This window comes from Cetorhinus maximus, chromosome 1 (genome assembly GCF_964194155.1).
Source record: "Cetorhinus maximus chromosome 1, sCetMax3.hap1.1, whole genome shotgun sequence".
In the NCBI taxonomy this organism is placed as follows: domain Eukaryota; kingdom Metazoa; phylum Chordata; class Chondrichthyes; order Lamniformes; family Cetorhinidae; genus Cetorhinus; species Cetorhinus maximus.
This window is the reverse complement of record NC_135879.1, coordinates 211397582-211423461: the sequence shown is the minus strand read 5'-3', so window position 1 is coordinate 211423461 and position 25880 is coordinate 211397582.

Genomic DNA, 25880 nt, shown 5'->3' with positions numbered 1-25880 from the left:
GCCTGACTGGAGAGTGGAGGAGGCCAGTACATTGTGTGAAGGTAAAAATGGAACCCACCTGTCGATCTGGGCCTGGTCCTCTGAAGATGTTAAAAATATTAAAATTATATTGTTAGGCATTGTCGCAATCTTGGCAGGTGAAAGGTTTTGTCAGAGCTAATGAAAGGTTATTGACCTGAAATGTTAATTGTTTCACTGTCCACAAATGCTGCCTGACCAGCTGAGAATTTCCAGCATTTTCTATTTCTATACCAGAAATTACATCACCTGTGGCCACATTGAAGTGGGCTGTCCTCCATATTGGATGTTTAGATGCCTGTTCTACATCTGTAAAACAGGTGTGGTGTCAACAAATTTCCAGGCCTAGGAGGTTTCTTCAATCTACTCCAACATTGAGGTTCTTCCAGGTCCAATGCATTCAGCAATCCTATTATAATGGAAATGCCTCTCTGGCAGCATTGTAATGGAAATAGTCTGAGCATTATACTAAATGGAGACAAACAGTCGTTTGGTAGTACAGTATTGCTGAAAATAGACATTTTGTTGAAGCTTTTCATCTTTCATTCATCAGGACGATCGCAAGAATACCAATGTCAGGGGGAGGAACAATTTTATACTGTAGGAGAAGAGTATGATTGGTAAGCAAGTAGACTCTGATTGGTAAAGCCATTGCCATGGAGAATGCACCAGTTAATGGTGACTGGCAGTTAACTGCCAAGCATTGTTTGAAATTTAAACCAGGCAGCTTGATTCTGATTGGTCAAGGCATTGCCCTGAGGAATGAAGCAACAAATGGCTGTCACTTATTTTGTTTAGCTAAAACAGGCGCAACGTGTGTACATGTTCTTTCTGTCTGCAAAGAACAGGGCCCTGTGAATTAATATTTATAGCTACCAGTACACACAAATGCGCCAAACTGCGAGCCAGCTGACAATCTTAAATTGGTTGTCAGTGTAATTTTTAGCACACTGAAGATTATTTAGCAAATGTTGCCCAATCACGGAATCACATCTATTGTTGGACACTGTGTTTTGAGTTTTGCAAGCATGGACTGGTTGGGTACCTTTCTGTGCCTTTCCCGTTGCAAGCAGCAGAAAGGACATGCTGTTTGATACAATCTGCCTGTCTTTGAGACATGTGGCCTACACACCTAGCATCACACTGGCACAGAAATTCATATACCACATTACTCACTTGTGTGATAGGCGGAACGTCTTTTTGGCTTGACGTCAGTATCCTGTTAGTGGCCAATACCACTCATATTGCTACTGCATAGTAGCAGTGTGAAACAGCTAGCTTCACCTGTTGCTCAAATCTTTGAGATACCTTGCCCTTCCAGGGTAACCTGAGGTAGACTGGGCACTTTTCAGTGCCAGTGTGATGCAGGCCATTTGTTCTCACTTAGTGATGAAGAATTCTCTCAGAGTACCAGACATTCTTATGTAGCACTATACTGCATCACTATCTTAATCCAATCCCACCCTATGCAGGCATACTTAAGTAAGTTAACATAAGTTTACAGAAGTAAACCATAACAGATAAAAAGGTTGTCATGACTTACACCAAGTGGTCAAGATTTTTTATTTGATTATTCTGTTTTGGTGTTTACAAGTCAGGGATCTCCCACCTGTTGCTCTGAATAATACGGGGTTAGGGGGTGGAGCTGCCGATGGCTCACACCCATGGAAGCAAAGTCAGCATGTGGAGTCGACATGCTCTGCGCCGACCCGCATCACAGCCGTAAAGCTCTGCGGGCAGGCTAAAAGAGGGCCGGGTGGGAGTTCTGCCCCTCACTGTGGAGGAAGTCCTGCCCTCTGGAGTTGCCAATCAATCCGACTGGCCAGCAACTCCATCAGAGCTGGCAGCGCCAAGAGTGCACCAGTGGCCCTTACCAGGGCTGCAAGAGGAAAAGGAAGAAAGCCTATGGATCCCTGGAGCAGATAAGTCCGAGGTCCTGGGCAGGGAGAGTTCAGGCAGGTCAAGGAGGGAGGCGGGAAGTGGGTTTAAGGCTCTGGGCGGGTAGGAAACCTACTTCCAAAGATAGAAAACTGCCTTCCTTCCCACCCTTTGAAGAACTTTGAAAAAAATATCTGGATGCCCGCTCTGGCCCAACTGCCTCCACCACATGTTTTATGGTGTGGGCAGCGTATTATCAGGGCCAATTGGCTTGGTAACAAGCCTAATTGACCCTCGATGACTTATTTAAATATGGTAGATGGGCAGCCAATTTCAGCGCCCACCCATCCCCCAGCATTATGGGGCTGAGCGGGAAGATGGCGGGGTGGGCACTCGCCCTACTTACTTGCAACTGAAGACTTTAAATACTGCTGGAAATGGCTGCCTTCTGACTACTATCACCATTGATTGGTGGGTGGGGGCAGGGCTTTAGTCAGTTGGGCCACGACAGAATTAACTTGACTTTCGTTGGAATTACCACCGCCATATTCCCACCACCAATATCCTGGGTGTCACCACTGATCAGGAACTTACACTAATCTAAACATCCACCCACTCCACCACTGATTCCCAGCGGCTGCCGTGTGTACCATCCACAGGATGCAGCAGGTCGCAACAACTCACCAAGGTTTCTTTAGCTGCACACCCTCCCTCTTCAAACCTGTGATCTCCACCACAAGAAGGACAAGGGCAGCAAGTGCATGGGAATGCTATCACCTCCATGTTCTGCTCAAAATCATTGACCATCCTGACTTGGACATATCTCACTATTCCTTCATCGTTATGTGAGAAAAGTCCTGGAACTCTCTACCTAACTGCACCTTCACCACATGCAGTCCAGCAGAAAAAGAAGGCCTATCACCACCTTTTCAAGGGGATGGGGACTAAATGACGGCCTTGCCAGTAATGCCCACATCCCCCAGCAATTCACCTCATCTGCCGCCTGTTTCCAGCGGGAGCTTGGACTGGAAGAATGGAGGTCTGCCCAAAGGTTGGGATAGCTGGCACCTTTGTGGCAAATCGGCAATTCCACTAGTGAGGTAATTTTAGTTCTGATATCTCCTCACTTTTATGCGTAACCAGGGTGTTAGTAACGCAATAAATGATCCCAAATCAATGGAAGATTTCAATTTTCAGATTTGATTCACTGAGATAAAATCATCAAATATCAGTTCCAGTGTAGTCCACCATAAATAGTGGAGACTAGGCCCAATATAAACCCCTCAAGCTCACCTTGTAACTGCTAATTTTGAATTAAATGAAAATTGTTATGTACGATTTGGGTTTTGTAAACCCATATTTACTTGGAATGTTTCATCATTACACTCAAGAAGTAGGCTTCAATTAAATCCTTTATAACAGATGTCACTTTTCTGAGACATTCCAGTGGCAATGTTTTTAAGGATTAGAATAATTTTACCATCCCTGGGCCCAGTAAACTGAAAGGATGTAAGATTGGATGAGGAGCTCCAGCAGCCCCAGGGAGTGAGGCATGCAGACTGTTTAGGCTGGAAGGGACTTCATGCAAGGGTCACCTACGTGCACCAGAAACCACCCAGCTGGTGTTGTCTTGATGCCAAACAGCCCTACAGGCTGATTTGATGTTCTATTTGCAAACTTGGGCCATGCGTGCAAGTCCATTCAACGTATTCGTTTGACACAAAGAACGTATGTTCAGCTGCAGGAGGGGCCCAGCAGCAATATCCCCTCTAAGCTGCACGAGTCTGCATTCACACAGCAATCGGAATTTATGTGCAGGGAACAAATAGGCTGGACATAAGCAATGGTCTATTTGAAATGCATGCCTGTGCGACCATGCAACAATCTTAAGGGAAGTGCAACAAACAGGCCATGTACAGCAAAGAGAAATGAGAGGAAAGATTGCCCAACTGGAATGCCATTTAAAGGGCTAAGCATCCAACTGACAGATTCTACTGCTGTTACCATGATATTTTCTGCTGTCTGTATACATGAAGGATACTGTTTGGATACCATGAAGCAGTCTTGTATAAATTACAAGGACGTTTTTATAAACAACACTTAACTATGTACATATTTATAGCAGGTATGGAGAGGACTCCATTCTAGTTCTTTACACATTGCTACCTATCTCTAGACTGGCCCTAGCTCTAGGTCATGTGCCTTCTTACCTCACCATGTGGGTGGTACTGTACTCAGTCTCATGTTAACCTTTAAGTGACAGATCCTTCTACTACATTTTGCAGGTAAGGTCATTTAGAATATCTTCTGTTATCGTAAAGTCTCTGGAAATACTGTGGAGTATTTTTGGAAGTGTTGTGGTGAGTTCCTGGATTTGGTTGTGAGTGTTGCTGCATCCTCTTAGGAAGGGCAAAGGATTTGGTGACCTGTTTACACAAAGGCTGTAACTGGTATTGAAGCTGTAATTGCAGCATGAGAATGTGCAGCAGGGGATACAAAGAGGGCAAGCTCTGAGAGATGCTCTCTGCCAAGTTGGAGCCAGACTCCTTCACAGCCTCAAAATGCATCTTCATCTGCATTCTCCTGTATGCCACCCCATCAACATCATCATGTGAGTGTCCTGTAGCAGAAGTAGCCTGTGACCTTTGGGTTAAAAAGACTATCCTTTCCTGTAGCCTGGCTGCAGCCTACTTGTGCCCAGTACATGAAAAGCTGATTACTGCCACAAATTACTTACGGCCACATTGAACTTTTTAAGGAAGACTTAAGGAAAGATACTGAGCATAACATGGCTGATAATGTAAAGTGACCACTTTCTGAAAAATTCCTTTTTTAAAATTTATTCATGGGATGTGGCCTTCACTGGCTGGGGCAGCATTTATTGACCATCACTAGTTGCCCTTGAGAAGGTGGTGGTGAGCTGCCTTCTTGAACCACTGCAGTCCATGTGGTGTAGATATTTCCACAGTGCTGTTAGGAAGATATTTCCAGGATTTTGAACCAGCGACAATGAAGGAACGGCAATATATTTCCAAGTCAGGATAGTCAGTGACTTGGAGGGGAACTTCCAGCCGATGGTGTTCCCATCTATCTGCTGCCCTTGTCCTTCTAGATGGTAGTGGTTGTGGGTTTGGAAGGTTCTGTCTAAGGAGCCTTGGTGAGTTGTTGCAGTGTATCTTGTAGATGGTACACACTGCTGCCACTGTGCTTCGGTGGTGGAGGGTGTAAATGTTTGTGGTGTGGTGCCAATCAAGTGGGCTGCTTTGTCCTGGATGGTGTCAAGCTTCTTGAGTGTTGAAAGAGCTGCACTCATCCAGGCAAGTGGGGAGTATTTCTTCGCACTCCTGACTTGTGCCTTGTAGATGGCTTTGGGGAGTCAGGAGGTGAGTTACTCAATGCAGGATTCCTAGCCTCTGACCTGCTCTTGTTGTCACAGTACTTATATGGCTGGTCCAGTTCAGTTTCTGGTCAATGCTAACCCCCAGGATAGTGGGTGTGAATGTGAATGTGGATTATACTGACAGACCTGTCCTGAGAGAACTTGAAATGCCACACCTGAAAAGGTACCCTGGCCTTCTTCAAGCAGAGACACCTGTCGATTTATGTTTCAGAATGTGTAAATAGTTGAGATGGATGCAAGACAACTATTTTCCCCTCCTGGAATATACAGGAAAATTGAGTTAATAAGCTAGTAGCAGAGCAGTGCTAGTGTGCTGGAATGCTGTGAGAGTAACAGCACAAGAAGACCAACTAGTCACCCCTGCAGTTGCAGGCGAACTCTCTCTCCATCTCCCTCTCTGTTGCTGGAGGCAAGGCTCAGCAAAAACCACAATCTAAAAGGAAATAGGACAGCGTCTTCAGCTACCCTGCAGAACCAAGTGTCTCCTAACCAACTGTGAAACTGTCAAAGTCAGCTCTATCAGAATCACCCAACTTAACGGCCGCAACATACTGACATCCATGCTTCACGGACAGGCCACAGACTGATTTGTTTTTTAAAAACTTTTATTTGGACTCTTAAGTTCCCATTTCTAATCCTTGTGTATGTGTGTTGCATTTTTATTATTTTCATCTGGTTTTAGTGACCAATAAACTTACTTTTTCTTTGACTGAAGAAAGCCAAGTTAAATAGGTTCCTTCTAAAAATATATATATTCGGACTGGGAAAAGGTATCCGTAGCAGGGGGAAGGGATCCCTCTTAAATTAACCTCGTTGCGACCAACTGAGGGGGTTGAATAAAGAAAGGGTGCCAACTCATTCCTCCTCACCCGGGAGCATAACAAAATTGGGGTCCCATTCGGGAAGTTGACAAATTGGAGGACCTAGCCTAGGGGCCAGTCGTAACACCGGTGACTCACCACTTGCAGATCCCAACTCTATATTCGCCTGTAAGGTGTGTGTCATGTCTGAGATGGGAGGCTGCACATGTCATATCAAGTGGAGTTGCTGTGACTGGACAGGCTACAGTTCTTGGGTGTTTGAGAGCAGGAAATCATAAAGGGAAACGTTGGGGCGAAGAAAGGAAGTGGGGTGGAAGTGAGAGGACCAAGAGAGCAATTTGCTCACCATGTCATCTTCCTCGTCAGGGTAATTAGGCATGAGCAACAAATTCTGATCTAGCCAGTGACACCCGCAGCCCCCAAAAGAATAAAAAAGACCCTGCAATCTGACATTTCTTTATCTATTCGTTCACAGGATGTGGGCATTGCTGGCTAGGCCAGCATTTGTTGCCCATCCCTAAACAAATTCTTTCAGGGCCTATGGGTTTCACTAGCAAGACCAGGATTTGTTGCTTATGCCTAATTGTCCTTGAACTGAATGGCTGACCAGGCCATTTCAGAAGGTAGTTAAGAGTCAACCACATTACAGTGGACTCAGAGCCACATGTAGGCCAGACCAGGTAAGGATGGCAGATTTCCCTCTATAAAAAGGCATTAGTGAACTAGATGGGTTTTTAAACAATTGACAATAGCTGTCATAGTTACCATTACCAGCTTTCAACTCTAGGTTTGTTTTATTAATTGTATTTAACTTCCACCAGCTGCCATGATGGGATTTGAACCCATGTCCCCAGACCTTTAAGCCTGGGCCTCTGGATTACTAATCCAGTAACATTACCACTATACCACAAGAGTGAGGCAGGAATTGGGAAGGAGCACAAGGCCCCAACACACCATCACCCTCCGTGTGCTCATCAGTACTGGATGCCAAAACTCTGCTGCCATGACCATGGTGGTCCCATGATGTGAGGAACTGTCTCCCCAGGAGATGCAAACGTCTTTGTCCCCTGTTCATTCTGCCCTGCCCCCTCCTGTTATGGACCACATTGTCCTGCTAGAGAGAGGGAAGAGTGCCAGTGTTGGTGTTTTACTGTGTTTGGGTGATGTGTCTGCCACAGCTGGATGTATGTGGAAGCAGCAGGAGCTGAGTGTGAGGCTGACACCATTAGGATGCTTGTGAGGTGGGGTATTTGGATGATGGGCCTGACTCCTGAGTGCCAAGGGCTACTACTGGGTGAGTGATGATGGGTGTAATGGATTGAGCAGCGTGAGAGGAAGGTGGAGATGTCATGTAACGATGTATTCACTGACCTTAACCACCAGTGTGAGGTCATTGAAATTCTTATGGCCACTGCTGCCAGGTCCTTGGGTCCTGATTCCGGGAATTGACCTCCATGATCCCTGTTCTCATTCTCTTTTGAGGATGTTCCTTGATGGCCTCCTGACACCCCACAAAAACATCTCCCCTCTGGTCTGCCTCCACCTCTGAGGCCTCCATTTGTGAACCTGGGAATATTCTCTCCCTGCCCTGGGGTTCCATTTTCCCTGTTTGGAATTGCACCACTAAAATTCAGCAGCAAACTTCAATGATTCAGTGCAGCTTCCTTTTAAAAAGGGAGGGAACGCCTTTAATAGGAGGAAGCTGTTTGCGCCATGAGTCCCTGTGAATGCTGCTGAGCTTCCTACTGAGCACTCAGGCAGCCAGCAGCATGCGCCTGGTTTGGACTTACACCGCAATCAGGGGCAGAATTTCACAGTTGGTGTGCGGGGGTGGGCCCGACACGCATGCGTGTAAAATGACGTGCGATGATGTCGGGCGTGCGTCCTGACGTCACCGCGTGCCATCGCGATATTTCAGAAGGCTGGCGCGCAATGAGTTTGGAGGCGTGCCCGCCATTAATTAACAGGCCAGTTAAGGCCCTTGAGGCAGCAACTGAAGACGATTTTTCGCAGCCCGTGCGATTTTCAGGGTGTTGCACGGGCGCAATGGGCAGGCGGGTAGGCCACAGTTTTAAAAACTTCATCCATGGGTGGGATAAGAGGGGTGAGTGGGCTCACTAATGCGAGTTGTTAGAACTTTACTTTATTACTTACTGCTACTTGTCTGTGTGAACAGGACAACTTCATTTCGCTTCAGAGCTGCTTTGGCAGAAAGAACAGGCTTCAGTTCAGGGCTCTGGAGGAGTCATAACACTTGGGGCCTTTCAGGTATCAGACAGCCTTCCCTTACCCTGGGAACGGGGATTGTGCTCTCCACTGGAGGCACCTCCTCTAAGGAGGAAGAGAGAGCCAGAAGGGGGAGGAGGCCAGGAGACCATATTCAGACTCCAGGGGAGCCACCTGTGGGAGGACAGGCGCAGGCACAAGAGGTGCAGGGCCAACAGGAAGTCCAAGGCAGAAGGGGCCGCAGAAGATGCCACTATCCTGCTGCTAGGGTTTACAAGTGGCGATGCAGCTACCTCAATATCCCTGAGGTGCAGTGCCGAAGGAGGCTCCATCCCTCAAAAGAGATGGTGACCTCCATCTGTCATTTGATCAGCCTTGAGATCAGCTCCAACTGTGTGGGTGGACACCCCAAGCCAGTGCCGCTGAAAGTCACAGTTGCCCTCAACTTCTATGCCTCTGGCTCTTTCCAGGGGTCAGTGAGGGATCTTTGTGGAGTCTCCCAATCAGCTGTCCACAGTTGTGTCAAGCTGGTGACAGATGCTTTTTTCAGGTGCACATTGACTTTCATTGACTACCATATGGACAAGGCCAGTCAGGCAGAGTGAGCCAGAGGCTTTGCAGCCACTGCTGGGTTCCCCCATGTCCAGGGTGCAATAGGCTGCACACATGTGGCCATCAAGGCGCCAGCGGGTGAGCCCGGGGCCTTCGTCAACAGGAAGGGCTTCCACTCCATGAACGTGCAGATAGTGTGTGATCACAGGATGCAGATTCTACAAGTCTGTGCAAGGTACCCAGGCAGCTCCCATGACGCTTACATCCTAAGACACGCCCAGGTACAGAGGCTGTTCAGTGCTCCAGCCCGGCTGGATGGATGGCTGCTGCGTGACAAGGGCCAGCCCCTCAAAAGGTGGCTCATGACGCCTCTCCGCCATCCAAGAACAGAGGCCGAGCAGCGGTACAATAGGAGCCATGCCTCCACAAGGGCTGTGGCGGAGAGAACCATCGGCCTCCTCAAGACGCACTTCCAATGCCTGGACCGTTCAGGGGGTGCACTGCAATACCCCCCAGAGCGGGTGTCACTGATAGTGGTTGCATGCTGCGCTCTCCACAATCTGGCGCTGGAAAGGGGGGATGCAGTAGAGGAAGAAGATGTTGACGCAGCTGCTCTGGCTGCACATGATGAGTCCAGTAGTGAGTCCAAACCCATGACCACTACCATCTAGAAGGACAAGGACAGCAGATAGATGAGAACACCACCACCTGCAAGTTCCCCTCCAGGTCACTCACCATCCTGACTTGGAAATGTTTTGCCGTTCCTTCACTGTCGCTGGGTCAAAATCTTGGAACTCCCTTCCTAACGGCACTGTGGGTGTACCTACACCACATGGAATGCAGCGGTTCAAGAAGACAGCTCACCACCGTCTTCTCAAGGGCAACTAGGGATGGGCAATAAATGCTGGTTCAGTCAGCGAAGCCCACATCCCGTCAATGAATAAAAAAACAAAATTCTGAGGTGCGGGGAGTGGGGGTGGGGTGGTGGTGGTGGCAGGGGTGTGTGGCCAACCTAACTGCTGTCTAACTGACCCATGCCAACACGGTACTCACCCTTCCTGATCACAGGAGATCATTAAACTGTTTGCGGCACTGCACCACTGTGCATCTTACCACATCATGGGAGCTTACCAGTGATGTCACCTCCTCCCAGGCACATTTGGTTAGGTACGGGGGGGCCTCCTTCTTCCGTCCCTTGGGACAAGGGTATCCTGGCGTGCTGCCATCTCCTCGAGGAGGGCAGCAAGGCACTCATCGGAAAACCTCGGGGCTGACTACCCCGCCGACCTGCCCTCCTCCTGCCTGGCCTGCTCTCCGACAACATTGTCCATTGCAGCTAACTGAACTCAGTGGGTAGAATTTTGCCCTTGGATGGCGGGCGGGCCAGCCTACCCACCAGCCGTAAGGTTGGCCGGGCAGGTCTTTAAGTACTTTAACTAGCCTGTCAATGGCCTCAATTGACCATTGACAGGTCGGCGGGCAGACAGCTGATTTCGCTGTCCGCCTGCCTTCCTAAAAATTTAAAGGGACCGGGATGACGTTGAGGGTTCCTCCCAACATCATCCCGTGTCATTTTCCTGTTGGCGAGCGGGCCCCTCCCCCAAATCGCCGACGGGAAAATTCGGGCCAGTGGCAGTTTTAGGACAGCTGCCTGTGCCGTTTTTGAACAGACCGCTGGGTCGCAATTGGACCCGACGGACATTGGCCTCCCGCTGTCCCCCGCCCCTTCCCGCAGATCTCTGGAGCCGCGAATTACGCTGGGTTAATTGGCCCGCCCGTGTAAATTCACGGTGCGCACCCAATCGCGGGCGGCGGTCGGGTTCCCAGCCGCTCCTGCCAAGCCCGCCCGCTGACTGAAAAATTCTGGCCCAGGTAAATGAGGGGCAGCAGCAAGTTTGCATGCTGCCTATTCTCCATGCTGATGGGATGAGGGTTGGTCACGTATTGCAACCACTGCACCCAGAAAATGGCACAGAGCATAGAACCATAGAACCATAGAACACTATAGGACAGAAAACAGGCCATTTGGCCCTTCTAGTCTGTGCCGAAATATTATTCCGCTAGTCCCATTGACCTGCACCTAGTCCATAACCGCCTGACCTCTCCCATCCATGTATCTATCTAATTTATTCTTAAAACTTAAGAGTGAGCCCGCATTTACCATCGGATGGTAGCTCGTTCCATACTCTCACCACTCTCTGAGTGAAGAAGTTCCCCCTAATGTTCCCCCTAAACCTTTCCCCTTTCACCCTAAAGCCATGTCCTCTCATGTTTATTTCTCCTAATCTAAGTGGAAAGAGCCTACTCGCATTTACTCTGTCTATACCCCTCACAATTTTGTATACTTCTATCAAATCTCCCCTCATTCTTCTGCGCTCCAAGGAATGAAGTCCTAACCTGTTTAATCTTTCCCTGTAACTCAACTCCTTAAGACCCGGCAACATCCTAGTAAATCTTCTCTGCACTCTCTCAATCTTACTGATATCCTTCCTGTAGTTAGACGACCAGAACTGCACACAATACTCCAAAGTTGGCCTCACCAATGTCTTACACAACTTCACCATAACATCCCAACTCCTATACTCAATACTTTGATTTATGAAGGCCAGTATGCCAAAAGCTTTCTTTACAACCTTGTCTACCTGTGACGCCACTTTCAGGGAATTATGTATCTGAACTCCCAGATCCCTTTGTTCCTCCGCACTCCTCAGTGCCCTACCATTTACTGTGTATGTCCTACTTTGGTTTGACCTTCCAAAATGTAACACCTCACACTTTTCTGCATTAAATTCCATCTGCCATTTTCTGGCCCATTTTTCTAGTTGGTCCAGATCCCTCTGCAAGTTTTAAAAGACTTCCTCGCTGTCCACAACGCCTCCAATCTTAGTGTCATCAGCAGACTTGCTGATCCAATTCACCACATTATCATCCAAATCATTGATATAGACAACAAACAACAATGGTCCCAGTACAGATCCCTGAGGCACACCACTAGTCACAGACCTCCAGTCTGAGAAGCAATCATCCACTAATTTTTAACCCAAAATATTTTCTGTCACAACAGCCCCTGCTTCTACTCTTGAAATACCCTTGGGTGTTTTCCATTGATCCTCATAGCAAATGAACATTCAAAATGCAGGATTTTTTATAAGTGGCTGTTTACTTGAAACTGTTTACTTCCCATGTGAATGCAGCTGAAATGAAATGCTGCCAATGACTTCAACACTGGGAAGTTTTCTGAAAAGGAACTGTGAAATAAAAATTCCCATCATGTTTCTTTCTTCCCTAAAATCCTTTTGACTCTCCTGTAGTGAAACTGGCCCTTGCTCGGACAAAGTTCCATTTGTGCCCACAAGCCTTTAATTAATCTCCTGAGGAAATATTGTACAAGTTATCATCTCCAGACCACCCCGTCCCCAAAGAGAAACTCAAGAGAACTCAGCTGATTTCTTATCCACACATCATCCTTAAACTTTGCACACCGGAGGGAGAGGGATTTTGTTGTCGGCCAAAGCTTACGTACGTTCCTTTCATTTTTCTATCTCTTTACCGTGGAGGACTTAGAAAAATGGAGCTAATTGGCAATGAATTTCCTCAAAATTGCTCCTTCTTCGCCGCTGTAATTACATCAGAAGCACGGTGGAAATTCCACTTCTCCCCATAAATGAGGTTTCTTCTGCACCTTCAGCCAAGTTATGGCAATATTCCAGGAGCAGCTCCAAGGCCTAAATACAATTTAAGCCAAAAGTAGACTCCTGCGTGCGTACAATGGTTGGGATCAAATTTACCCCCATGAAAAATATCTTTCGCCACAAAAGCTCTGCCTCTGATAATATATATTTGGTTCTAAAGTAAATGACAGTTTTCTAACTAGTGCACTCAACATATATTTATTTTTATTTTGTTGATTAATCACTTCTCCCGCAGTACACTACACCTTGAGCACTTTTGAAATGCAGCTTGATACGGACTGGAGTTATACTCCATGTAGTGTCAATTCCAAGGGGTGTAAGAAGGTTTCCCTGAAGGAATTCCCAATTGAGATAAGATATAATTCTGAGGTTAGAAGTGCTAGAGTTAGGAGACTGGGGGTTTCACTTGTCTTCCCTTGTACTTCCCATGGAAAACTAGTAGAACCTTAGGAAAAATCACAGCAACAGCTATTGCTGCTGTGTCTCTGGAAATTTCAGCAGGAGACTGGCGGAATCCCTAGTAAATTTTAGCGTCAATTTGTCACATCTGCATTGCTGCAAAATAGAAACTGCTTAATTCCAAAAGTTCAGTATTCATTTCTCCTACCTTTGCAATCTTCACTCTCCTCCAAAAGTGTCAAATATAGTTGAAACCGGAACAGATGGAAATAACAGATGACTAACCAAAACAGCTGTGGGACAATTAGATCATTTTCTTAAATGGCTAAATTAACAAGCCAATGGCAACCTGTAAATCATGACACACATTTTTTATGGTTGTTACTTCCCTTCACTCAGTCCCCATGTACCACACTGACCATTCCAATGACTGACAGATAACCTGCTCTGTTATGGCCTTTGTTCATCCTGCTCCTAATCAGCCATTACAAATTGCGCAAGAGTAGAATGAATTAAGTCCATTCATCTTGTCTCCCGCTTGTTAAAACTTAAGTGAGAAGCCAAAGTCCATACTACAGGATACAACCAAGATTGAAAAGATTGGGAGAGAAAATAAAGATTGGCAAAAATTGGACCAATTGGATCAAACTAAATTGGATGCTCTCAATCTCTACATTGGAGAGACCAAACACAGACTGGGTGACCGCTTCACGGAACACCTTCGGTCTGTCCGCAAGCATGACCCAGACCTTCCATGTCGCTTGCTATTTCAACACACCACCCTGCTCTTATGCCCACATGCCCATCCTTGGCCTGCTGTAATGTTCCAGTGAAGCTCAATGCAAACTGGAGGAACAGCACCTCATCTTCCGATTAGGCACTTCCGGACTTAACATTGAGTTCAACAACATCAGACCATGAACTCAGTCCTCCATCCCCACCCCTTTCTGATCCCCCCCTTTTTTCTTATTCATTTTTATTTTTCAATATTTATTTATTAATTTTCTTTCCCACTTATTTTCATTATTATTATTTTTAAAATTTATTTCTATTTTATTCATTGTTTTATCCCCAGCTTTTAGCCTTTTCAATCTTTTTTCCCACCGCCATCCCCTTCCCCCTACCCCACCCCCACTTTCCAGACTGCTTATCCTGGTCTGGTTTCTGCTCTTAATGTTGCCATTAGCACCTCCTTTAGCCAGTACCACCACAATTAACAACCCTTTGACCTTTTGTTTATGACATCTTTCGCTATCTCTCTTTTGCCTCCACCTATCACTGGCCTATCCAGCTTCACCTGTTCCACCCCGCCCCCTTAAACAGTATATATTTCACCATATTTCTACTTCCCTTCTACTCTGAAAAAGAGTCATACGGACTTGAAACGTTAATTCTGTCTTTTCACAGATGCTGTCAGACCTGCTGAGCTTTTCCAGCATTTTTTGTTTTTGCTTCAGATCAAACTAAACTTAGGCTCTAAAAAAATGCCAGGATGACGAGATCATTTAGGAAGGTTGGGAGTTTCTTGTGCCCTTTTCAGGAGTGAAAGAAACTTTTAAAAGAGTCATCACATTCTCCTCCCTCCCACCCCCTAGCAGTATAGAAGTGCTCAGTCTGGATAGATCTTTGTTTTATAAAGAGGTAAGAGTTGTTATGGAGAAAGAACACTGTGTTGATAAACAGAGCTGGAAGGTTTTGGGTGCAAATTGATTTATTCTCACTATTTGTGAATTTGACAGTTTAACAAGCTATCCTTGAGCTTTGACATTTGAGTTTGAATCTGGATTACACTAATAGAATACAAGTTTCACAGGGGTAAGTTTCAACTGTACTTTGACTTTGTATTGCCTGAGAGGCTGATGACTGGCAGAGGAAAATTGAGTGGGCACCTGGGACACCACTGTGATGCCCAAAGCTCACCTAATTCAATTTTCATGGAGGTCATAAAATGGGCACCCAGTACTTCTGCCAAAGCTGTGTGGGATGGCTGAAGGGTTGATAACCAGAGGGCAGAGATTTAAGGTGATTGGCAAGAGAACCAGATGCAAGATGAGGATTTTTTTTTTAATGCACAGATTGGTCAGGATTTGCAATGCACTGCTTGGGAGGGTGGTGGATACAAATTGCATTGTAGCCTTCAAAAAGGAATTAAATATATAATCGAAGGAGAAAAAATTGCAGGGGTATGGGGACAAGAGTGAGGGAATGGGACTAACCGAATTGCTTTTCAAGAAAGCCCACACAGACTCATTAAGTCTTCTCTCTGTACTGTACTATTCAATGGTTAGAATCTTATCTACGTCGGGCGGGCTGGGCAAGTCAGGGGTGGGTGCGGAGCTGATCACCGCCTGCGGTAGGCTGCGCACCGCCATTTTACGCGGGCGGGCCAATTAAGGCCCGCCCAGTGTCACGCGTGGCTGGTAGTGCTCCTGTGTGGGTGGGGGGAGGAGGGAAAGCTGGGCCCTGCACTCCTTCACGCATGTGCATGAAAGAGCACAGCAATCTCCCTGAGACACGGAGCTGCCTCAGGGAGATTAAGTAGATAATAAAAAATTTTAAATAATAAGGTAAGAAATTATTTATCCATGTCCCCTCATGTGACAGTGTCACATGAGCTAGGACATGTTTGTGAAGTCAAGAAAATTTATTTACTTATTTTATACAAGCTTCAGGAAACCTCATCCCACCCGTGGATGAGGTTTCCTGAAAAACGCGAAGGCCGCTTGGGCTCTTCGCCTGCCCGCCAACCTTAAGGTTGGATGGGCAGTGTTGTTAACAACTTTAATTGCTTTTTTATTGGCCTTAATAGGCTGTTGACAGTTCGGCGGGCAGCAGCCCCCTCCAGCGCGCGCCTGCCAGATGAAATATCAAAATGGCGCGTGATGGTGTCGGGATGCACACCCGACGTCATCACGCGTCATTTTACGCATTGACATGTCGGGCCCGCCCCCACACGCCAATGGCAATATCCTGCCCTATGATTCTAGGCTGTTTAAACATTTAAATCAGGCTCCTATGCCAATGCTTGGACCAGGATTGCCATTTCCATATATGAATAGGCTGAGTGTCCTCCTACACACTACGTTCAGTTGTACCAAGCATGGTCATCTTTAAAGGGGCCATTGGAAGATGCTGTAAATACGGCTAGAAAATTCATTCAGGGCAATTTTTCTGGGTTCAGGAATATCAAGAACACTCCTCCGAACCCCACAAGTGACAGTGACTCCTTGCCAGCCCACTCTGCCCCTCCCTGGACTACAGGCCAGCTCTGTGCAGAAAACAATCAATTTTAGGCCTTTCAAAACTGGCAAGCTGCAGTGGAACGCCCATCTGACACCCTCAGAAACCTTCAAGGAAACACAGAAAAAATGTTTTATACTTGCTAAGGTTTTGTTAAAGATCCCCACATATGACGCAAAGCACCAATGGAGTTATTTGAAAAGTAGGCTTTGAACATCAAGCACTTTAGGAATTAATTGGCAAAATGACAGGCGATTTTGAAATAACACAGCAGGTATAAGAAGAAGCCTAGACATGACTCGCAAATCCTGTCTGTTGGCTGAAATTTGGACATACCACAAGAGAAGAAATACAAGCATAACAACATATATACACACACAAGAAAATTAAACTAGTTAGAAAATTGGCAGTTGTTCTATTTACTTTCAAAGTAACCTAGCTGAAAAAAAGGAAAAAGTGAACAAAAATGTTAAAAAAGTGGAAGTTTGCTTGATAGTTAGTGGACATTTTTAAAACATAAGTTTTAAATTCTTGTTTTCTTTTTCATAGCTCTTACCAAGGGATGTTTTTCCACCTATAACCTAACGTTGTTAGGTTTGGACTCAAACTGCTTGTTACTTTATCCATGATACGCTACTAACAATTTCATGAACTTGCTGACAGATTAAATGGAATGACATTGATCATAAATGACAGGAGATTACGTTATCTTTAAGAAAATAGTATCTATAGCAAACTGTTGAAGCTAATTTTGTGGGCTGTTGAGTTCTCAGAATACATTTGGGTGTTATATTCAGTTGCTGTTACTCCAAATATTTTCCTCATGTTTCTCTCTGATTTAAAAGTTTCCATGAAAGTGGGAAAGTGCTGCCTTCTTGATAAATCTAATTGTAAGAACTGTGCCCTGCAAATTCATCGAGGCTTTTTGTGAGGGTAGGGGGGGTGGAGGGCGAGGGGGCTGGTCTCATCTCATCTTACCTCAGGGTAAGATGCTGATGCTCTTCATGTCTCCACAGGTGGCTCGCTCAATGAGCCACATGCCCAACCTCAAGGAGGCCCTCAGTTGCAGGGTGTTGGGGCAGAGCTGTGAGATTGAGACTGGGCAACTATAGGGAGATTAGGAGTGAGCGATACAAGGCCCGCTGAAGAATATTAAATGGAACAGGATTCTGCAGCAGCCCCTGCTGAATTTTGGGAAAAGATTCTTTAACAGGTGCTAGGCCCCTAATTTACATGCTTAGGGTGCTTAACTTGTTTTAGAAGGGGCCATAAAAAGGGCCCGAAAAGCCTGAATAACACTTTGCAACCCCAAGTTCTCTACTGAATTGACTGTGCGACGTTAATTCTCATTTCAAAATGATGCAACATGGTGCTGTATAGTCCAAGCACATGCAATAAACTACCAAATTAATAGAAATATTTCACTGTCCAATACGAACAGTTGTGCATGTTTAATGCTTAAAGGTAAGTAAGAATTGTGTAAGGGTGATCAACGTTAGTGGCCTGCACTGGAGGGGGCGCAGAGGAGATTCACCAGGATGTTGCCTGGGATGAAGCATTTAAGTTATGAGGAGAGGTTGGATAGACTTGGGTTGTTTTCGTTGGAGCAGAGAAGACTGAGGGGCGACCTGATTGAGGTGTACAAGATTATGAGGGGCATGGACAGGGTGGATAGGGAGCAGCTGTTCCCCTTAGTTGAAGGGTCAGTCACAAGGGGGCATAAGTTCAAGGTGAGGGGCAGGAGGTTTAGGGGGGATGTGAGGAAAAACTTTTTTACCCAGAGGGTGATGACGGTCTGGAACGCGCTGCCTGGGAGGGTGGTGGAAGCGGGTTGCCTCACATCCTTTAAAAAGTACCTGGATGAGCACTTGGTACGTCATAACATTCAAGGCTATGGGCCAAGTGCTGGTAAATGGGATTAGGTAGGTAGGTCAGGTGTTTGTCACGTGTTGGTGCAGACTCATTGGGCCGAAGGGCCTCTTCAGCTCTGTGATTCTGTGATTCCTCACAATTGTTTTTGACTGAAAAGGAAGTGTCTCCATTATAATAAACATGGGAAACTTAACAGATGATCAAATTCAAGAGTGAAGCAAGTTCTGCTTCAGTTATTGAAAATGATTTTTGCTGAAGCACATTGATGTCCTATTTGTCATGGAATATGTTGAAAGAGTGAAATATTTCTAGTGAACTAAGACATCTGCAGCCAACCTGAGAGGATTACTGTAAACAAACATTGTGTGGGTGATAGAACTCAAACCAGGGACTGTCTGAGTAAACTCCCAGCTCCTAACCATTGGACCAAATTTGCTTTCTCTTTCAAATTCACAGTGTAATGTAAATCAAATATTGAGTTGTTTTGTTTCAAGAATATGTAAACTATCCACACAAGTTCAAAACTTTGGCATTCTACTCAAGCTTTTCATATATGTTCACCTAATCACAAATACCATGATCTTTTCAAAAAAGATTGATATTTTGAAGTCTGATCTCTATGTTATGGCATGTACCCAGAGGTACATGCAGGTGAGATAATGTACCCAGAGGTACATGCAGGTGAGATAATGTACCCAGAGGTACATGCAGGTGAGATAAGCTAACAGCAACAGCTTGGGTCATTTTTTTTTATTCATTCAAGGGATGTGGGTGTCTCTGGCTAGTCCTGCATTTATTGCCCACCCCTAATTGCCCTTGTTCACAGGGCATTTAAGAGTCAACCACATTGTTGCAGGTCTGGAGTCCAGATGTAGATCAGACCAGTAAGGGCAGCAGATTTCCTTCCCTAAAGGACATTAGTGAACCAGATGGGTTTTTATGACAATCGGCAATGGTTTCATGGTCACAATCAGACTTTTAATTCCAGATTTTTATTGAATTCAAATTTCACCATCTGCCGTGATGGGATTTGAATCCAGATCCCCATAGCATTGCCCTGGGTCTCTGAGATACTAGTCCAGTGATGAGACCACTATGCCACCGCCTCCCTAAAGAGAATAAGTAAAGAGAATACTGGGCTAGAACTTAACTTTGGCCTGTTTTTTTCATGTATTCATTTGCAGGACATGGGCATTGCTGGCTAGGCCAGCATTTCCTGCCCATCCCTAATTGCCCTCGAGAAGGGCAATTTTGACCGCTGTAACCCAAGTTGTGTTGATACACTCACAGTGCTGTTAGGAAAGGAGTTCCAGGATTTTCACCCAGCAACAGTGAAGGAACAGCAATACGCTTCCAAGTCAGGATGATGAGTGGCTTGGAGAGGAAGTTCCAGGTGGTGGTGTTCTCATCCATCTGCTGCCCTTGTCCTTCTAGGTGGTAGTGGTCATGGGTTTGGAAGGTGCTATCGAAGGAGTCTTGTGAGTTGTTGCAGTGCACCTTGTAGAGTTTACACTCTGCTGCTACTGTGTGTTGGTGATGGAGGAAGTAAATGTTTGTGGATGGGGTGCCAATCAAGTGGGCTGCTTTATCCTGGATGGTGGTGTTGAGCGTCTTGAGTATTGTTGGAACTGCACTCATCCAGGCAAGTGGAGAGTATTCCATCACACTCATGACTTTACCTTGTAGATGGTATAAGGGTTTGGGGAGAGAGGAGCTGAGTTACTCGCTGCAGAATTCCCAGCCTCTGACCTGCTCTTGTAGCCACAGTATTTATATGGCTGGTCCAGTTTCAGGTCAATGGTAACCCCCAGGATGTTGACAGTGGGGGATTCAGCAATGATAAAACATTCATTCTCTGGAGAAACATTCACTCCCTCCACCACTGATGCACAATGGCAGCAGGGTGTATTATCTACTAGATACATTGCAGAAACTCACCAAGTCTCCTTAGGCAGCACCTTCCAAACCCATGACCACTACCATCTAGAGGGACAAGGGCAGCAGATATGGGAACACCACCACCTGGAAGTTCCCCTCCAAGCCACTCACCATCCTGACTTGGAAATATATCACCGTTCCTTCACTGTTGCTGGGTCAAAATCCTGGCAGTCCCTCCCTAACAGCACTGTGGGTGTACCTACATCACATGGACTGCAGTGGTTAAGGAGGCATCCCACAACCACCCTCTCTAGGGCAATTAGGGATGGGCAATAAATGCTGGCATCCCGAAAATGAATTTTTTAAAAAAGTGAATATCAAGGAGAGATAGTTAGATTTTCTCTTGTTGGAAATGGTCATTACCTAGCACATGTTTGGCACAAATGTTATTTGCCACTTATCAGCCCAAACCTGAATGTTGTCCAGGTCTTGCTGCATATGGACACACACACATACCCAGGGGTGGTTATGGTGGTGTCTGGGACATTTCCTGTATGATTATGGTTATGTTGCTTGACTAGTCGGTGGGACAGCTCTCCCAATTTTGGCACAAGCCCTCAAATGTTAGTAAAGAGGACATTGCATGGTTAATGGGGCTGGGTTTGCCATTGTCGTTTCTGGTCGCTAGGTCGATGCCCGGTGGTCTGTCCGGTTTCAATTTTTTTAGACTTTGATACAAGTAAGGGCTTGCTGGGCCATTTCAGAGGGCGTTTAAGAGTCAACCACATTGCCATAGCTCTGGAGTCACAGTAGGCCAGACCAGGTAAGGACGGCAGATTTCCTTCCTTAAAGGACATCAGTGAACCGGATAGGTTTTTATGACAATCGACAATGAATTCATGGTCACCATTACTGAAACTAACTTTTAATTCCAAATTTAGTAGTTTAATTTAAATTCCACCAAGTGTTTCCAGAGCATTAGGCTGGGCCTCTGGATTACTAGTCCAGTGATATTACCACTACACCAATGCCTCCCCAGGGTAGATGCTGGGAGGCTGCTTCCCCTCATGAGGCAATCTAAAACTAGGGCACATAGTTTCAGAATAAGGAGTCTCCCATTTAAGATGAAAATGAGGAACAATTTCCTCTCTCAGAGGCTTGTTAATCTGTGGAATTTACCCCAACAAGCAGTGGAGGCTGGGTCATTGAATCTATTCAGGACTGAATTAGACAGATTTTTGACCTATAAGAGAGTCAAGGGTTAAGGGGGACAGGCAGGAACATGGAATTGAGGCCACAATCAGTTAAAGAATGGCCTGTTTGAATGGCAGAGCAGGCTCAAGGGGCCGAATGGCCTATTCCTGTTCCTATTTCTTATGTTCTTATGAATTACAATATAGATAAGTTTGAGATGGTGCATTTTGGTAGGAGGAACAAGGAGAACATCTACCTCTTGGAAAATAAGAGTCTAATGGGGTAGAGGCACCAAGGTATCTAGGGGTACAAATTCACCAATCTTTAGAAGCAGCAGTAATAAAAACAGAAATGCTGGAAATACTCAGCAGGTCAGGCAGCATCTGTGGAGAAAGAAACACAGATTGGTGATCTTTCATCGGCTTTTGTATTAAAAGTAGTAACGCAGGATAACAAAGCCATCAAAAGTGCAAACAGAGCACTGGAGTTTTAGAGGAATAGAATTCAAAAGCAGAGAAGTTATGTTAAACTTATATTGAACCTTGGTTAGACCACACATCTAGTGGTGGGAAAGTGGAAAAATAAGAGATAATAAGCATAAGCATCAGGCATTAGGAAAGATCATAGGGATTCAGAGGCTTTCTTCATTATATCAGAAAGCAGACTTAACAAAAGTGTTCAAAACTAGAAGGGATGCATTCCTTACAACCCTCCTCTGCTCATTAGGAAGTATTACCCAGTTACCCAGAGTTTTATAAGATAGAAATAATTACTGCTCTGGTCTAGCTGCATTTGCAGGATTCTATCCTCAAGAGCACTGCTGAGACCTGATGAAAATCAGCCAATGTATACATGGGGAATGGCAAGGACAATATTGTTCCTGGTTAAAAACCTATAAAGATTTTGGCAAGAAGCTAATATTTTATTGTTTAGTTTAGTTGAACAATTCAGCAATGGTTATTTAAGTATGTCTTTTTAACAAACCATTTAATAAGCCTTGCCTAACTCACAAGTATTACAAGTGTACTGCTGCTTTCTACAAGTGAAATTATAAATATGAATATAATAATTAAGCACACTTGCAAACCACTTAATTCGCACACACACACATACTAAATATATAATTTTCTGCACTCCAATTATCTACCTTCTCAGTTATCCAGTAACATATTCGTGAGGCAGCAAAACAATATAACGCAACAAACATGATGAGGCAGAGGTTGCTGCAATGGTAGGTTTGTTGGTGAATGACATAAGTTGAGCTTTTAAGCTCACCTTTGACATTGCATTATATTTAAAATATACAAACATAGGAATTAGGAACAGGAGTAGGTCATTCAGCCCTTTGAGCCTGCTCCGCCATTCAATATGATCATGGCTGATCCTCTATCTCAACACCATACTCCTGCTCTCTCCCCATAACCCTTGACGCCTTTAGAGTCTAGAAATCTATCTATTTCCTTCTTAAATACATTCAGCGACTTGGCCTCCACAGCGCTCTGTGGTGGAGAATTCCACAGGTTCACCACCCTCTGAGTGAAGAGTTTTTCCTCATCTCAGTCCTAAATGGCCTAGCCCGTATCCTGAGTCTGTGACCCTTTGTTCTAGACCCCACAGTCTGAAGAAACATCATCCCTGCATCCAGCCTGTCCAACCCTGTCAGAATTTTATACGTTTCAATGAGATCCCCTTTCATTCTTCTAAACTCCAGTGAATACAGGCCTAATCGGCCAAGTCTTTCCTACAACAATCCTACCAGCCCAGGAATCAGCCTGGTGAACCTTCACGGCATTCCCTCTATGCCAATTATACCCGTTCTTAGGTAAGGAGACCAAAACTGCACACAATACTCCTGTTGTGGTCTCACCAAGGCCCTGTACAGCTGCAGTAAGATATCCTTGCTCCTGTACTCAATTCCTCTCGCAATGAAGGCCAACATACCATTTGCCTTCTTAACTGCTTGCTGCACCTGCATACTTGCTTTCAGTGATTGGTGTATGAGGACACCCAGGTCCCTTTGTACATCAGCACTTACCAATCTATCACCATTTAAATAATACTCTGCCAACCAAAGTGGATAACTTCACACTTATCCATGTTATACTGCATCTGCCATGTATTTGCCTACTCACTCAACTTGACTATATTGCCTTGAAGTCTCTTAACGTTCTCCTCACCACTCGCATTCCCAGCAAGTTTTATGTTGTCAAAAAACTTGGAAATATTACATTTGGTCCCCTCATTCAAATCATTGATATATGTTGTAAATAGCTGGGGCCCAAGCACTGATCCCTGCAGTACCCCAATAGTCACCGCCTGCATTCCAAAAAAGACCCATTTACTCCTACTCTCTGCTCCCTGTCTACTAACCAATTCTCAAACCGTGCTAATATATTACTCCCAATCCCATGTGCTTTAATGTTTCACACTAACCTCTTACGTAGGACTTTATCAAAAGCTTTCTGATAATCCAAATATATCACATCCACTGGTTTCCCCTTATCTATTCTGCTAGTTGCATCCTCAAAAAACTCCAGTAGGTTTGTCAAACATGATTTCCCTTTCATAAATCCATGTTGACTCTGTCTAATCCTGTTGATATTTTCTAAGTGTCCTGCTATCACATCCTTTGTAAATGATTCTAGCATTTTCCCAACTACTGATGTTAGTCTATCCGGTCTGTAATTCCCTGTTTTTTCCCTCCCTCCTTTTTTAAATAGTGGGGTTACATTTGCCACCCTCCAATCTGCCAGGACTTTTCCAGAATCTACAGAATTTTGGAAGATGGCAACCAATGCATCCACTATTTCTATGGCCACCTCCTTTAGTACCCTGGGATTGTCCTGGGGATTTATCAGCTTTCAGTCCCAATAAATTCCCCAGCACTTTTTTTTTTAGTAATACTAATTTCCTTCGATTCCTCCTTCTCACTAGATCTTCGAATCCCTAGCATTTCTGGGAAGTTATTTGTGCCTTCCTCCATGAAGACAGAACCAAAGTAGTTGTTTAATTGCTCTGCCATTTCCTTGTTCTCTATTTTAAATTCTCCCGTTTCAGACTGCAAACTGGCTTACTCAGGTTTTCAGAAGCTAGATTCAGAGAGTATAAAAGTAGGCTTTGCCTGCAATGGAGTGCTGTTTTGGCTGCAGTAGAGTGCTTAAATAGGAGTTTGGTGACTGAGGGAGTTTGGTGAGGAAGGAGGATGTGCTCCTTTCCTTTTTTACCTTTCCTCAGAAAGAAGAGTGATAGCCTTGGTAAGCAGGACCTGGTGAGTAAATTAGAAAAGTATACTTGGATTTAACTGAGAAGTGCCATGAATAAGGGAAATTTAGGGCCAATATAATAAAGCAACATAAGTAATCCAAAGTAGAATAAAGTTTACGTAAGGGGGGTAGCGTTAAGACATAACATGGCATCTCAGTCGAGTGGAATGTGTGTCCTGTAATATGTGCAAAGTCATGGACGCTACCGGTGTCCTAGACGACCACATGTGCAGGAAGTGCTGTCAGCTGCAGAAACTTGAGCTCCGGGTTTCAGAGCCCAAGCGGCAGCTGGAGTCACTGTGGTGCATCCATGAATCTGAGAGCTACATGGATAGCACGTTCAGAGAGGTGGTCACACCATAGATTAAAGGCCTGGAGACAGAGAGGGAATGGGTGACCACCAGGCAGTCCAAAAGAAGACATGTGCAGGTAGTGCAGGAGTCCCTTGGGGTCCCGCTCACCAATCGGTTTTCCGTTTTGGAATCTGGAGAGAGCATTGGTTCTTCAAAGGAGTGCAGTCAGAGCCAAGTTTGTGGCACCACGAGCGGCTAGGCTGTACAGGAGGGGAGGAAGAACAGAGGAAGAGCTATAGTAATAGAGGATTCATTGAGTAGGGGAACAGACAGACATTACTGTGGGTGTGGATATAACTCCAGGATGGTATGTTACCTCCCTGGTGCCTGGGTCAAGAATGTCACAGGGTGGCTGCAGGACATTCTTCCGGGGGAGGGGAAACAGCCAGAGGTCATGGTCCACATTGGTACCAATGACTTGGGTGGTGGTATTGGTTAAGGAGAGCATTGTAGTGCTGGAGAAAGAGGAGGCCCCAGAGGGTTCAAGGACAGAATCAATTTGGCCAGAGCTCAGGAACAAAAAGGGTGCAAATACATTGCTCGGTGTAGTCTATAGGCCACCAACTAGTGAGAGGACACAGAAGAGCAAACGTGTAGGGAAATTACAGAGAGATGCAAGCATTATAGAGTAGTTATAATGGGGGACTTTAATTAACCGAATATAGACTGGGACAGTGATAGTATAAAGGGCAGAGAGGGGCAAAAGTTCCTAGTTGGTGTTCAGGAAAATTTTCTACAGCAGTATGCATCCAATCCAACAAGAAAAGACACAGTGTTGGACCTGCTTCTTGGAAATGAGGTGGGTCAAGTAGATCAAGTGTCAGTGGGGGAACATTTAGGTGACAGTGATCATTGTATTGTACGTTTTAGGACGATGATAAAAAAGGACGATAGGCAATCCAGAGTAAAAATAATTAACTGGACAAGAGCCGACTTCAATGGGGTGAGAACGGAGCTGGACCAGATAGACTGGAACAAAAGACTGGAGTAAAAACTGTAGCTGTACAATGGACTACCTTCAAAAAAGAATTGGTTCGGGTACAGTGAAGGTATTTTCCACTGAAAGGGAAAGGTAGGGCAAACAATTCCAGAGC